This window comes from Ambystoma mexicanum, chromosome 5p (genome assembly GCF_040938575.1).
Source record: "Ambystoma mexicanum isolate Mex_15411 chromosome 5p, UKY_AmexF1_1, whole genome shotgun sequence".
Taxonomy (NCBI): domain Eukaryota; kingdom Metazoa; phylum Chordata; class Amphibia; order Caudata; family Ambystomatidae; genus Ambystoma; species Ambystoma mexicanum.
In genome coordinates this window covers 723017246-723033490 of record NC_090930.1, presented here as the reverse complement: position 1 = coordinate 723033490, position 16245 = coordinate 723017246, and the positions used below count along the sequence as shown (strand labels likewise).

The window sequence follows — 16245 nt, the reverse complement described above, 5'->3', positions numbered from 1 at the left end:
AGCATTTGCGCCCACTCTCTAGTCTTTGGGCAAGAAGATGCATATAGGAAGTGTTAGGGGAATTCCATCCAATCAGATGATCTACTGATTGAGTACCAGGGGCCTAAGCTCTGCAGCAGGAAACTAGCCTCTATGACTGGCAGTGGTTTTGCTACTTCAGCAGCGTAAGATTTGCTGCACAATGCTTGACCTCCATACCTGGGCTTATCCCTCGGTTGTAACTCGGGAAATAACATCAGAAAAGAAACCGGGTTTGGAAAAACCAGATGGAAGGGGGCGTGGTTTGTTTGTTTGTTTATTTGATAAAGCCAACGCCCGGAGTGAAGATTTAGAGGGTCGCTCCAGGAGAAATAATATAAGAATTGCCGGAGTGAGGGAACACCAGCTACAATCGAAAATGGAAGACTTTGTAGAAGAGCTATGTATCACTCTTTTTGACCTCGAGGCTCTCTCGCCTCTTTGTTGTTGAGAGAGCACACAGAATCCCATCATCCAAACCCATTCAGCGAGCTCCTCCCAGGCCAATAATTGCAAAATTGCTCAATTATAAAGACCACGATACAATTCTCCGACTCGCCAGGGAAAAGGGAGAGCTACACCACGACGGAGACAGAATCAATTTTTATCCAGACTTCTCTCCAGCGGGGCAGACACAGAGGAGATCCTTCACTGCTATCAGGCAAAGGCTCAGAGATAACCAAATCGCCTACTCAATGCTCTTTCCGGCACGGCTCAGGGTACAACATGGTGGAAAAGTCAATTTTTTCCAGACACCTGAAGAAACAAACGCATACCTAGATCAAGCAGGATGTCACGGGCTGAATCCCAGCCATGCACGAGCACAGAGAGAAAGTAATCCAAGGAACCCAACATACCCAACCAAGGTCAACGGCGCAAAAACCATTTACAAAGAACGGCAACCTAACCGAAACCAACATTGGAGTTAAGCAAACCGGGGGCGTGCAGCTTGGGAAGCCCCTAGTGCCCCTTGCACAGCAAAAAAGTTATTTCTCCAGTTCATCGTTAAAGGGTGGGGAATCAGGTGACGGACACGCAACGATGCGGTTCACACGCCGATTAGGTAACCAAATGAGCAAGTTGGGGGTTGCCCGTGTAAGGAACGATGTTGAAGAATGGGTTTGGAAAAGCGCCACCAGACCACTAGCCCCCGCCAGTCCTCCATGCAGCTATACAATGCCATACCACCTCTTCAGAACACTAAGATCACCAGCAGCCCTCTGTGTGCATCCTCTACAATACCTTGTGACCCCACAGGGAGTACCTTACAAAATCATCTCAAATAAGAAACCCAGATATACAATTCAAAGTTGCCACATGGAACATTAGAGGAGGCAACCTCCCCTCCAAAACAAGGAAAATCCTACAATACTTGAAGAGACATGAGGTGGATGTGGCCATGATCCTAGAAACACATCTCCTCCCAGGAGAAGAACACTGGGCCCGAAATTGGGGCTGCCATTGGTAATTCTCCTCATACTCGTCATACGCCAGAGGGGTTGCTCTCCTGATCAGTCGGAGGGCCGGCTTTCGTCTGATAAAATACGAAAGAGATACCAAAGGCAGATCACTTTTGGTGAGAGGAATCGTGGCAGGCGAAGAAATTATTTTTGTTAACTCCTACAGCCCCAATGTAGATGGAGCAAATAATTTCGACTGGGTTCTCACGCACCTTACAGAAACAGGCTCTGCTATGATCATCTGTGGGGGGGCGATCTGAACACTACCCTAGACCCCTCGAAAGACAGGTCACGGAACTCGTCAATGCCAATATCCAAAGCCAGCCTCCAGGTGCAAGAAATTTGCAGAGCCTACGATCTTGTAGATGTGTGGAGACATAGTAACTGGGAGAAGCGCGACTACACCTTCCACTCGGCAGTACACAATACAAGCTCGAGGATCGACTACCTGTTAGTCTCCGCGAGAGGTCCTTTCCGCTGGGGACCTTGCCAAATTCTCCTTAAAACCTTCTCCGACCACTCTGCTGTGACCCTCAACTGCAATCCTTCCGCCACCAAATCATGCCTGCTACGATGGCGATTTAAGCCAGGATTTTTGCGAGATCAGGTGTTTGCATCCGAGCTGCGAGACGAGATCTCAACGTTTGTAGAAATAAACCAGGGCACGGTTTCCTCAATGGGCACACTCTGGGAAACGCTAAAGTGTTTTGTCAGAGGAGTGTGCATGGCTAAGGAGAGCGGCATCCTTAAACTGATTAGACGTGAACTAGCCACCCGTGAAGAACGATTGAAGAGTCTTCGAGCTCCAGTGCTCCACCACAAACGATCCACGCACCCAAGCGGCAATCAAAGAGGAACTGCAGACATTCAGAGCTACTGCAGAGCGTGAACTAAAATTCCTAGGCTGAGGTCGACAGATCTGTCAATACGGGGAAGGCCAAAAACCAGGAGCCCTCCTTGCGAAACTGATAAATGCTGACAGGAAGCCGGCGATAGTTGAAAGGGTACGCACTAAACGAGGCACGATAGTACACACAGAAGAAGAAATTGTGTAAGAATTCAGATTTTTATATCAAGAACTGTACACCTCAAAACACAACTCCAACTCTGGCTCCTTACACAGATTCCTGGAAGACACAGAACTTTATTGGGTAGAGAGGGAACTACGTGAACCCCTCAACGAACCTATCACGACAGATGAGATCATAGAAGCCATCAAAACCCTTCCAAACACCAAAGCCCCAGGGCCGGACGGCCAAACAGGGGAATTTTACAAAGCCTTTACAAGTACTCTGGCTCCCCTCCTTGCGGAGGTGTACGATGAGGCTTTCAAAATCGGGTCCCTTCCACAGTCCCTCTGTGAAGCCAATGTAATCCTATTACACAAAACAGGCAAACCCCCCGAAGAATGTACATCGTACAGACATATCTCTCTACTCGATCTCGATAATAAGATCCTGGCGAAAATACTAGTGAACAGGCAGCTCCCATTGATGCTGAGTTTGGTGCTTGCAGACCAGGCAGGATTTGTGCCTGGACGCAACACAACTTTCTGCATCAGAAGGCTGTTTGGGATCGAGGCGCTTGACCCTACTCACTAGGCTGTCGCAGTCCTACTCGACGCCGAGAAGGCCTTCGATTCTGTAGAATGGCCCTTTCTCTTCGCAGTGCTTACTCAACTAGGCTTAGGGGCCCATTTCATCAACCTAATCTCCCTGCTATACACCATCCCCCAAGCCACCATCGTCTTGGGATCAACAAAGTCCTCCCCTATCAATCTACAATGGGGGCCCAGACAAGGGTGCCCGCTCTCAGCGTTCATATTTGCACTAATAATGGAACCCCTTGCGTCGGATTTACGATCCCATCAACTCATAGAGGTCTTACCATTAGCCCACACAAGCTGATAATATCCCTTTATGCGGACGATCTAGCATTATTTATTCATGACCCCATTGAAAACCTAAACCCACTCATGAGGGAAGTAATTAAATTTGGTGCAATATCTGGCTTGAAAATCAATCGTACTAAATCATTCATTTTCCCGCTGACCTCGGCCACTAGAGCATTCGCAGACGAATACCATTTCACATGGGAGACCACACAGGTATGTTACTTGGGGATACTGATGTCACTAAATTACCAGGACATATTCCGAGATAATTATGAGGCAGTAGCGAAGACATTGCAGGAGAAAGTAAACCGATGGAAGTCACTCCCATTGATCTTATGGGGGAGGGTCTCACTGGTCAAAATGGTGATTCTCCCGAAACTACTGTATCTATTTGACAACATACCTATTTTAATACCACAATCCTTCCTGAAGAGAATTAAAAGTCTAGTCCTTGAATTACTCTGGGCAGGCAAACCGGCGAGGGTGGCTCACTCAACTCTAATACTACCTGTATCCAGCGGAGGACTAGCTTTCCCCGATTTGGAACGATATTTCTGGGCAGCCCAAGCGCAATTTCTCAGCTATTGGTATACCACACACTTAATCAGACCACACGTTCAAATAGAACCAGCCCTAGCAACACCCAATTTATTGAGAGAAGTCATTATCAGTCAACTCACAGTACCCCACACCACTCTGAACATGGTCCTCGCGACCTACTGGATCTGGAAGAGGATAGCACAAAAATACATCTTTCAAGTGAGATTCTCTCCCCTCCTCACGATCAAATTCATACCAGGGATCCCCCTGACATCGGAAAGGGTCTTTCATCAATGGGTGGAGACACTTCAGATAAACACTCTGGGGGATTTATTCAGCGAAGGAACTTTTATAACACCTCAACAAGCAACTGAGAGAGGGAACAACACTTCCCTAGACACTTTACTTCAGAACCCGATATACCCTCCACGCACTGTTCCCTACCTTGCCACAACCACCACCAACATGGCAACTATTACATAATGTGATCCAAGCACAAGGTGAGGGCAGACTAGTCTCATCTATCTACAAATCTTTATTAAAAGACACAGTATCTGTCAACACACGCATGAAAACAAGATGGGAAAGGTCCCTCCAGGTATCAATCCCAGATGAGGAATGGACATACATCCTAAGGCAAATGCAAAAAATTCCTTTGAACTCACGCCTCAAGCAAATTCATTTTAATTTTCTGCACCAGACGTACTTCACCCCGCCAAAAAGTATAAACAGCAACCAGAATCCTCAGCGGTGTGTGAAAGATGCGGAAACTCAGCAGCCGACTGTTTCCATCTCACATGGGACTGTCCGTCCCATGCTGACCCCATTCTGGACACAGGTCCTACATACTGCATCAGCGATAGTGGGAGAAGACTTCCAACCCATCCTGGTGGTGGCACTACTCGGGATGACCAAGCAGCTATCCCCGGCAATTAGGAAACTAGCGGGAGTTCTGATGACTTTAGCTCGCAGGAGAGTTGCCATGTCCTGGGGTCGAGGACCAGTCCCTACGGTGGAAAACTGGCGCAAGGACATTCTCTACTGCCAAGATGTGGAGTCAGACTACATCAAGACATTACCCCAACATGCACGCCCCCCTGATATTTGTGGACCACTTGTGACATTCTTAATTAATGAGGCAGAGGAAGCCGCTGCATCCTCGTCGGGAAGGCAAAGTACCCAGGACATTGATCCCTAACTCACCCAAGTACAGGGACTCGCACACTTACTGCTACGTACTGAGGAGGAGCCAACACATTGACGAACTCGGAGGAGTGAAAGAGGGAGCGAGAGGGTGGGGGAATATGGATGGTGCATTGTTGTTGCACCCTGATGTGGGTGTGGTTGTTTTGTAACGGTTTGAGAGAAAATGTAAAAATAAAGTTTAAAAAAAAGGATACTTAGAAGCTTAGTTACAGGGTAGGTAAATACATACATACGGTGAGGACATAATACATACAGTGATAAGCATAACTACTACTACTACTACAAAGCTTAAGTTTAAGTGTAAGTTTACAGTAGTAACAGTAATCACAAACGGATATCCCAGAGGAGTACAGTCAAGTAGTACAGTAGAACATATATAGTTGTAGGTGGTAGGGCCTAGTGGTCCTTATGAAAATGATGCAGTCAAAGGAGTAGGTAGAGTGGGGATCAGGTGGGAAGTGGAGAGGTCTTTCATCAATGGGTGGAGACACTTCAGATAAACACTCTGGGGGATTTATTCAGCGAAGGAACTTTTATAACACCTCAACAAGCAACTGAGAGAGGGAACAACACTTCCCTAGACACTTTACTTCAGAACCCGATATACCCTCCACGCACTGTTCCCTACCTTGCCACAACCACCACCAACATGGCAACTATTACATAATGTGATCCAAGCACAAGGTGAGGGCAGACTAGTCTCATCTATCTACAAATCTTTATTAAAAGACACAGTATCTGTCAACACACGCATGAAAACAAGATGGGAAAGGTCCCTCCAGGTATCAATCCCAGATGAGGAATGGACATACATCCTAAGGCAAATGCAAAAAATTCCTTTGAACTCACGCCTCAAGCAAATTCATTTTAATTTTCTGCACCAGACGTACTTCACCCCGCCAAAAAGTATAAACAGCAACCAGAATCCTCAGCGGTGTGTGAAAGATGCGGAAACTCAGCAGCCGACTGTTTCCATCTCACATGGGACTGTCCGTCCCATGCTGACCCCATTCTGGACACAGGTCCTACATACTGCATCAGCGATAGTGGAGAAGACTTCCAACCCATCCTGGTGGTGGCACTACTCGGGATGACCAAGCAGCTATCCCCGGCAATTAGGAAACTAGCGGGAGTTCTGATGACTTTAGCTCGCAGGAGAGTTGCCATGTCCTGGGGTCGAGGACCAGTCCCTACGGTGGAAAACTGGCGCAAGGACATTCTCTACTGCCAAGATATGGAGTCAGACTTCATCAAGACATTACCCCAACATGCACGCCCCCCTGATATTTGTGGACCACTTGTGACATTCTTAATTAATGAGGCAGAGGAAGCCGCTGCATCCTCGTCGGGAAGGCAAAGTACCCAGGACATTGATCCCTAACTCACCCAAGTACAGGGACTCGCACACTTACTGCTACGTACTGAGGAGGAGCCAACACATTGACGAACTCGGAGGAGTGAAAGAGGGAGCGAGAGGGTGGGGGAATATGGATGGTGCATTGTTGTTGCACCCTGATGTGGGTGTGGTTGTTTTGTAACGGTTTGAGAGAAAATGTAAAAATAAAGTTTAAAAAAAAGGATACTTAGAAGCTTAGTTACAGGGTAGGTAAATACATACATACGGTGAGGACATAATACATACAGTGATAAGCATAACTACTACTACTACTACAAAGCTTAAGTTTAAGTGTAAGTTTACAGTAGTAACAGTAATCACAAACGGATATCCCAGAGGAGTACAGTCAAGTAGTACAGTAGAACATATATAGTTGTAGGTGGTAGGGCCTAGCGGTCCTTATGAAAATGATGCAGTCAAAGGAGTAGGTAGAGTGGGGATCAGGTGGGAAGTGGAGAGGTCAGGAGGATTAGGTGTCCTTAGTCTGCGGCCAAGTGAGGATTTTACGTCTGAAACTGCGGTAGGGTTGGTCTGTTCTGAGATCTAACGGGAGTTTATTCCAGGATTGAGCAGCTAAAACCGGGAACCTAGATCCGCCAGACGTGGTCCGTTTATATCTAGGAACCTTTAAAATATTGGCGTTGGCTAATCTCATGGGACGGTCAGAAGTTCTCTTGTTTATTCTTTCTACAAGGTAGGGTGGCGCTATGTTATTTAGACATATGGCCGTGAGTGAAAGTGTTTTGAGGATGATCCTGTCCTTAATCTGGAGCCAGTGGACATCTCTTCTAGATGCAGAGATATGATCTCTATTTGAGATGTTAAGTGCATTGTTTTGGAGTATTTGCAATTTGTCCGTAATGTATTTATTGGATCCCGCGTATAATGCGTTGCAGTAATCCATTCTAGATAATATAAGTGCATTGTCTGAGGTGATACTGCTAGTTTCACAGAGAAAGGGTCTGCAGGCTCGGATCAATTTGCAGGTATATGCTGTAGATGATGCTAGTGAGTTTACTTGCTTCTTAAGGGTGAGTGCAGAGTCGAGATAGGGTCTGCAGGCATCACTTTAATGACATTGTTGTCAATGTTGAAGGACGCATAGCTGGGATTATGTTTTTTAATGGCTGTCTCTGAGCCTAAGATCAATAGCTCCGTTTTATCGTCATTCAGGCATAGGCCGTGGTAGGCCATCCATGCCTGAATGAGGAGGTATATCTTGTTTACTAAAGCCGAGTCTTCCAAGACGTTGCTCGAAAGGGGAATGAGGATCTGGGTGTCATCAGCGTAGTTAGTGTAGGTGACACCCAATCTGTCCAACTTGTCAAACAGGGGCTTAGTAAAAATGTTATACATAGTGGGAGATGCACAAGATCCCTGGGGTACGCCGCAGGAGACTTGTATGGGGTCGGCATCTGCTAAAGGGGAGAAGACTCTCATTGTAAGGTTTGCTAGGAAGGATTGAACCCAGGTTATGGAATCACTTGAGAAATGGGCAGCTGACCTGAGATGGTTACATAAGACTCCATGATCCACCAAGTCAAAGGCTGTCGATAGGTCAAGAAGGAACAGCATAGCTGATTTCCCATTGTCCTTCAACTCGTCAATTTGGGTCTTAAGGTCAATCAAGGCTGTTTCAGTGCCATGGAGGGGGCGGATGCCAGATTGACGTGATCCTAATAGGTTGTTGGCTTCTAGGTAGTCTTGTATTTGTAGGTAAGCTACTCTGTCAATGATTTTAAGTAAGAAAGGGACTGTGGTGATGGGTCGGTAGTTAGTCGGAATAGAGGGGTCTAGCGTTTGTTTTTTGAGCAGTGGGGATACCCAAGATTGTTTGAGGTTATTGGGCACTAGGTCTGTCTTGAAAGAGGCGTTGATGAGCTTCGAGATGAAAGGAGCTAGGTCTCTAGCTGCATCTTTTATAACTTGGGCTGGGCAGTTATCTCCTTTACAATTAGAAGGTTTAAGTGAGAGTATTATTTTTTCTGTTTCGGTTATGGATATTTTCTTGAACCTGAAGGGTGGGGTGGTGCTGTCGTGGGTGATTACCGGGAGTTGCTGCTGTGGCAGGGGCTCCGTAGGTAAGAGTACAGAAACTTTTTTTTTGGCTATTTTAATTTGGAGGGAAGTGATTTTATTCAGGAGAGCATTTTGTATGTCGGTACACCAAGACTTGTCCTTAGGAATGTTATCAACCTGAGGTATTGGTGATTCCATTTCACGAAGGATAGAGAATAGTTCCTTGGTGTCCGATTTTGCCTTAGATAGTCTGTCGTTAAATGTGTTCTTTTTTGTGCTAATTATTTCCTTGTTGTACAGTTTAGAGAGGTTTGTTAGCTTAGCTTTATTCTCCTCAGTGGGTGAGTGGCGCCAGATAGATTGCAATTTTCTTTTTTGAGTCCTTAGTTCTTTTAGTTGGGGTATGAACCACGCATTAAGGTGAGATTTCTGTCTACCTTTGTGGATTTTGACAGGTGCAATAATATCTAGTGCCTTGGTCATGGCACTGTTAAAGACTTCCACTAGTAAGGTGGGGTCTGTGTTGTTATCTAGATTGTTAAGATCAGGGAGAAGATGTGGTAGTAACTTTTCAGCAGTAATGTCCTTTTTGCTTCTAGTGGGGAGTGGTGGGGCCATAAGTATCGTGTTAGGGCGGATGAGGTCAAGAGAGGCAGAAAAGGTGATAAGATAGTGGTCAGTCCAAGATTGCGGTGTAATATTGGTAATGGTAGTATTACAATTTAGGTCAGCAACCCAATCTAGGGTTCTTCCTTTGGTGTGTGTAGGGGTAGTGACTTTTTGTGCCAGCCCATAGTCTTTGAGAAGTACAGCTACTGATTGGGCATGTTTGTCATTATTATCGTTGAAGCCTAGATTAAAGTCTCCCAGAAGCAGGATTTGCGCATGGTCTTTAGTGTTGTTGGCTAGGATACAGTTTAGGCTGTCCTCGAAGGAACCTAATGGTCCAGGATGTCTGTAGACCACATGGATAGTAAGGGTACGATTATTGGAGAGGTGAAGTTTAGCTGAAAGTGTCTCACAAGATTGGTAAAGCTTTGAAGAAGACTAAGTATGTTAGAGTTGCTTCACATCACACGCTTGAATCTTGTCTCATCCCTAGAAATATAGTGATGTTTGGAGGGGCACACCATTATGTCTGCATCCTGGGGTGTGATCAGATTTATTTATTTTATTTATTTAAATGTATAAAGCGCACAACGGCCTTGGGGCATCGTGGCGCTGTTAAAGTTCTTACTTGGTTGTGCAGTTAAATAACATTACATGGTATTGGTGGGACAACAGTGGTAGGAAAAAAATACAAGTTCCGTGGTTACAGTGGAAAAAGGTATAATCAGAAACATAGGTTGCACATTACGGGTCGGTGGAGGCTGGATAGCAGGCATGGCTAAATGAAAAGTTTAGTTTTCAGAGCTTTTTGGAGTACTGTGTAAGATGTTTCATTTCTGAGTGCTGGAGGGAGAGAACGTTCCAGTTTTTGGGTGCTAGGTGTTGGAAGCTCGCACCCCTGCTTTGGCTCGTTTGAAGAATGGCAGATCAGTTTCACATGTACAGGATTGCTGAGCTTGCCTTTCAATGAATTCAGTGTTAATTTCTCCTGAATGAGACAAGTTTGTGGAGGATCTGTACACTAGAAGTCGGGAACTTTGTTCTATTTCTCAAGTATTTGTTTCTCTTTTTGAAGATATTACTTGCACAAAAGGGGAACAAGGCAATGTACAATGGTATGAAGCCATATCGGTCACTCAGTGCATGCACTCTTCAAAATATGTCTATGAAGGACATCCGTGATTCACTTGAGCCACGTGCCCAAATCATAATTGCAAAGTCACTATTATTGTCTCGCCCCCAGATTTCAAAGAGTGTTTAACAATCTAAGTCACTTGGCAAATTTAAGGAAATTTAGTTGGGGTTGAGGATGCGAAGGGGGATTTTGATTGCATTTAATCAAAAGTGTGTCAAACCATAGCTGTGACGGAAACCATCATGGATGGGTGCCTTATTTTTTATTTATTCTCCCCATGTCCCGATTAGCAACTATCAATAGTACCATAGCTATTAAACTTGCAGTGAAAATAATTACGACCAAACGCAACACATAAAGCAAAACCAACGATTCAGCAGCACACAAGATGTCATGTAATGAAGTTAGCTGCTGAATCTTTGGTTCCTCTTTGTGTTGTGTTTCGTCTCCATTATTTTTACTCACTTATCAAAACATGCGTGAATTGGGGGAAGCACTATCTCAATGTAAATTAACCAAACCTTATGGTTCTCTGCTTAGGCCTAATTACACCTTCCTTCAGCAGTGAGGTCCAGAATGATCTTAAAAGGTGGGGGGGATTGGCAGTGTCTTAGCTTGGGTGTATCTCTTCAGTATAAATGAACTCGTTCCCTAGGATGCTGTATAGTTTTCAGCCTATAAAACTGGTATTCGCCTCGGAAGTGTTGGCCTTCAGCCGAAAATGTATATATTACTTTTCTAGTCATACGTGATAATAAAATGCTATGTATGACTAGAAACATTCTTAAAGAAGCTAGAGACTAGGGATTTGAATGTTGCCACTATAAAAAAGAACATTATGATTGTACAAGTCATCCATCTTGGGGATTAGCCACTTGCTTCTGAAAGTAAATGGGTGCTTTTGGAGCCTCTTTGAGAAGTATACCATTGAGAAACTTTGCTAACCTTCTCCCGAGGGTTCATAATAAAAACCAAGTTCTATGGGAGATTACTATGACCAGTCTTTATTATTTGTGTTGGGTGGGCACTAAATTCTGTTTAGTCAATGCCCATTTTTAACAAACATTTCCCTGTCTTGACGCAATAACGTTTTCCAATTGGATGAGTGGAGGTTTCAAGCCACTGAATCGACTATAGGAAAATCTATGAATTCTTAGTGCACATTTTTTATTTTTTTTATTTGTCCAAATCTATCGTAAAAGGACACATTTGCTTACTGCCAACTGATGCATTGCTGATCCTATCGTCTTCTTGAAAAGGGGAAACTAGAGCTTAACACAACTGGAGTGATTCTTCTCGAACAGAGAAATAAAATAAAACATCCCTGAAATTGTGACCTCTATCAGTCTGTAGAGTGCTGGGCTCTGGGCCCGACCACCAGTCTTAAGGGGACATAGCCATATTTGCAGAAGAGCTTGAGCTGCAATGTCAGTGACATTCTTGAATGATGTATGGTCCGGCACCCCATCCTCCTCTATCTACACACAGAATAAAGAGAACGACTTTATATTATTCCAGGGATAGTATTTGACACCAATCCTGATGAACACTTTCCAGACTTCTTGGCTCAGTGTTGAGGTGGTGTGAGGAAAGAGGAACCCTATTACTGATATGATGGCCATGCTCATTTATACAAGTGTATTGGAACGAGGGGCTTACCCAGAAAAATCAAGTAACTGAAGTCAACATTTATCTCTTAGCCCTTTAGTGGTGCTTGTGGGTGATGCGGACAAAGATGTAGAATATTTTGTTGGTGGAGACGATAAGTGGTTTAATTGTTCGGTGGCTGCATGTTTGTCTATAGCTCAATTTTGGAATTCAGAGGAGTCCCCAACTCTTACCTAAGTTGGTCCCACATTTGGCAAGTGGTGGCAATAGAAAAAATGGGTTGATTATTAAAAATCGATTCCAAGAGTATTTGTAAAAGTTGTTTCCGATAAAGGGAGAGCAAAGTTTAGACCACATATGCTTTGCTCTTCCTCTATATTGAATTTAAATTGAGATCGTGGCTCTTTGCTCCATAATGTTGTCCATCAGTATTCTCATCAGGAAGCATGCTAGAACAATGTTCGCTGTACTATTTTATGTATGACTGATTAATCCCTCTGAGAATTACTTGACCGTCATATATTCTTTGGTTTACCTTATCCTGTAATTGTTGAAAGGTTTTCCGCTCAATGTATTTCATGTACTCTAAACTGTGAAAAAGTGTTTTACTTCGGCTCTTGTGTAACCACTCCACTCCAGTGAATTTATTTTATACTAAAATAACCTTTTATTCATTACAAAGTTGTTGTAAACTGGAAGGCTAGCTTAAGTGTAACATGCTCGCCTTGGGAACAGGATGATTCCGTGCTGGTTGGGCCGACGCAGCTCTTCATACTCTGAGAAAACAGATGACAAATTGGGTAATACTATTGGTAATAAGTAAAATCAGTAATCACAGTACAGTATACAGATGGGGTGGGAGGGTGATGCACAAGACAGCTGGTTGAGATAACACCAAGGTGGTGGTGGTGTAAGAGGCTAGAAAATGAGGGAGACTTGGAGCAGTCCTGATTGCCAGTGGGACGAAATTCCAGATTATCAGAGCATAGCATGAGAAGGACTCTTTCCTAATGTTCTCCTTTCGAGCCAGTCTAGTTTCCAGTGTGGTGATGGTCTTACTGTGAGATGCACACGTGCCGTCCAGTGTTTTTAGTTTGGCCGTCTGGTTTCATAAACCTATTAATTTAGAAAATAAAATGTGTAATGGTTAGCTGAATGTGAGAAACCTAGGGGTATTCTCACTTTTAGACCCCGAGAATCCTCCATTCGGGTGGCCAGGGTAGGGCCATTGCTTTCAGATCCCAATCTTGAGTGTGGACAAGTGAGGCAGGATCACTTGGGTAGGGGAGTATGGGGTCATTTTCATGGGAATACCCTAGGCGAGACATGGTATCCTCCTTCTACCCGTTACCCACAATCGCAACCCCCCCCCCCCCTCTACCTTCTTGGGATATTTTCAAACACACACCATCTCCCCCTCACCATTTTCACATAATACTGGTACGAAGGAGAGACAACTGAGAGTAGCAAAGATTACCTGTATGAAACACCTTACGAAACAGAAGAAAGACTACCACCAACTACCCTCACATTGTCCCACTAATGGAGTCAGGCAAGGTCAGGCAGACCCAACCCTGACCACACACCTGCAGCCCATTATTATCACACAGGTGTATAAAGGGAGGTTGCTGAGGGATTGAAGTCAGATGCAGTTGGGAGAGCAGGAGGGAGGCTGCAAGGCTGAGACCCTCTTCAAATCCCAAACACCAGAAGCGAGCTGGTAAGGTTGTCTGGAGCGGACTCTGCTGGCGAGGTCTGGACAATTGCTTGTTCCCTTGGGGCCAGTGCTGACCCCAAGGGAAGTTTGAGGGGCAGGTGGTGAGACCCTGACCTCCTCCCCATGCACAAGGACGGAGCCACTGACCCCACAATGCTGCCCGGTGTGTCAGATGAAAGAGCGAATGCGAGAGATTTGAGTAGGCATTCAGGAAGCGGAGCGCATGAGGGAAGGCACCAAGTAAAGCAAGAAGGGGTCCGAGCCCGACCATTGAAAGATACATTGAAATTGAGAGAAAGCAAACGCAAGAAAAAGTTACGTGACCCTGTGTGAGTGAACACGATATCAAAGTCTGAGAAATAAAAGCAAAGTCCCTGAAGGGAAGAGAAGTGGAGTGAATATTGAAAAGCAAACGAAAGTAAAAGCCAAAGCAGGGAAATCACTAAGTGGAGGAAATATTAATAGAATACTCAATGAGGCATGTTTGAAACAGAACTGAATATAAAGCAACAAGGAATTGAACTTCCAGATAAGTCAAGAATCAGGTGAGGGAAGCCTGTGAAAGACACTGTGAAGTATTTTTAAAACAGAACTGTATTACATTTGGAAAATGCAACAACAGGGTAGCGAGGCCTAGGTGAATTGTGGCAAGCCAAGAAGGTTTGAAGCTGAATAAGGAAAGCATAAGTATCCCTTTTTGTGAACCATTTAAAATAAAAAGTATTCTGAAGATCCCAGGTGACTGGAACTTGGAGAGAAGAACTGTGAAAGAACTCTATTGCCATCTTGACATTATTTTGACACACCTTTTTTGTTTAACATAATCCTGTACACATTTGGAGGAATAAGGCGAGGGCAAGTGCAGGTTTTGATAGACATTTTATTGTTTGGACAGGACGGAACCTCAAGACTTTTTTTGTTAATGGTTGAGACTACTCCCATTTTAGAGAGCGCTCCAGATATAGGAAGTTTCCAACTCCCTTTAATGTTACAAATAATGATTTTAAAACTGTTCTCTTGTGTCCATTGTCTTGCATATCTAACTGTTGATACCATGCCTACCTTACACTAACCATGCCACAAAATGTATACTCACTGCTAGCTATTGTTTAGCAGAAGTAAGGCACGGGTACAATGGTGGCATGTTTTTGGGCAGACACTTTTGTTATTCAATAAAGGGTTGGAAACATGCCTCTCTGTCCCTAAAACTAAGAGGATTTTCCCTGCTTCAAAGAAAAGTAAGGACATTCTCAGAATGTCCAAATCTAAAAAGTCTGTTGGTTGTGTCTCAAAAGTCTACCTCTGTCCCTAACGCTAATAACTTAACCCAACTGTGCAAGGATGATCTCTTCTGAAGTAAAGTGTTCCAACCACTAGAGAAGTTCCCAGTCTCTTGGGTAATCACAACTGACACAATAAATAAATGTTCACAAGTGTAGAACTTCAAGGCTAACGTTGTGATCCTTTCTCCTGTATTCCTGCTTGTTTACTTTATTTCCTTCTAGGCCTCTCAGGCCTGTATTTTCTTAAGAAAATGTCACTGGATAATCCGCAAGAATACGTTTCTTGAATCCACACTGCTTTATCCCAACATCCTGCTGTACTCCCTTTATGAAGCATAGGATTCCTTTTGATTGATTCATTTTCTCGCACTTCAGGTACAGGTAGCAGTCTTGCAATATTCAGAACGGCTTGGTTAACTCTCCTGCCAAGCAATTGTCCTCTTATGGACTTCAGGTCCCAGACTCGCAATATTCTCAATCGCGTTATTTTCTGTCCCTCACATGGATGCGGGTTGTAGCACTATAGCGTTGTATCTGCATGGTCTGCTCCCCTGCCAAGCATACAACTCTTACTTGTTTGCTCCTTTTTATAGCTGGGGTTCCACCCCCATTATTCTCGGTTTCACAAAAGTCTGCGGGTCCCAGACTCGCACATCATTCCCAGGGTCCCAGACCACCTTATTCCAGCTTCTGTCTTTACCACCTTGCTTCCCCGGACCACAGCACCCCTCGAGGAACCCATGTACCAGCTTGCCTTCTCTGTCCAGGTCCAGTGTTTCCTGAGCAGCTGCTTTGTTTCTTGAGGCTCCGGTAGCTTTCAGGGAACTGACTAGGTCTGCAGCGGCTCTGCAGACGTTTGCTTCTCCCCAGCTGCGCGCCCTCCCTCTCAAGGGCTCTGCCGGTGCCTGGGTTGGCCGGAGGATTGATTCTGCAATACCTCGAGCAGTCATTCTGTCCTGGACCACGTTTAGGTTCTCCTCCTCCTCTGCTCACGGCTTCCCTTCTGGCTCTCGTCTGCTCCGCTGGCACACGGCTGACCGTTTTCCTCCTCCTCGGACCGCTCTCTCGTGGCATCTCTGAGCTTTCTTTAAACTCCTGCGCTGGATGGGTGAATCTCTTCGGGCCAATCCGACGCTCTGAGAGTCTAGAGCGCTCACTCTGCTTCTCCAAAGTAATCCTTGGACTCTTCATCTTCTTCACCGTACTCAAAATAGAACCACATGTAGCATACTTTGCATTTTCTGATCTTTTAATCCTGTCAAGAATATTAGGTGGACTAACTTAACAAATGAACATATTGGTTCTATTAAGAGGGGGACGGAGGATTTTGTATTGGTGAAGGGTTTTGATGGACTGGCGT

General features: G+C 44.8%; 1 protein-coding gene across 2 annotated transcripts in view; it reads left to right on the top strand.

The window, feature by feature from the left end:
• The window catches only part of LOC138481152 (ETS-related transcription factor Elf-1-like), a 621807-nt gene that overhangs the window by 349544 nt on the left and 256018 nt on the right, over nt 1–16245 (top strand). The gene's annotated exons all lie outside the window — the stretch shown is intronic.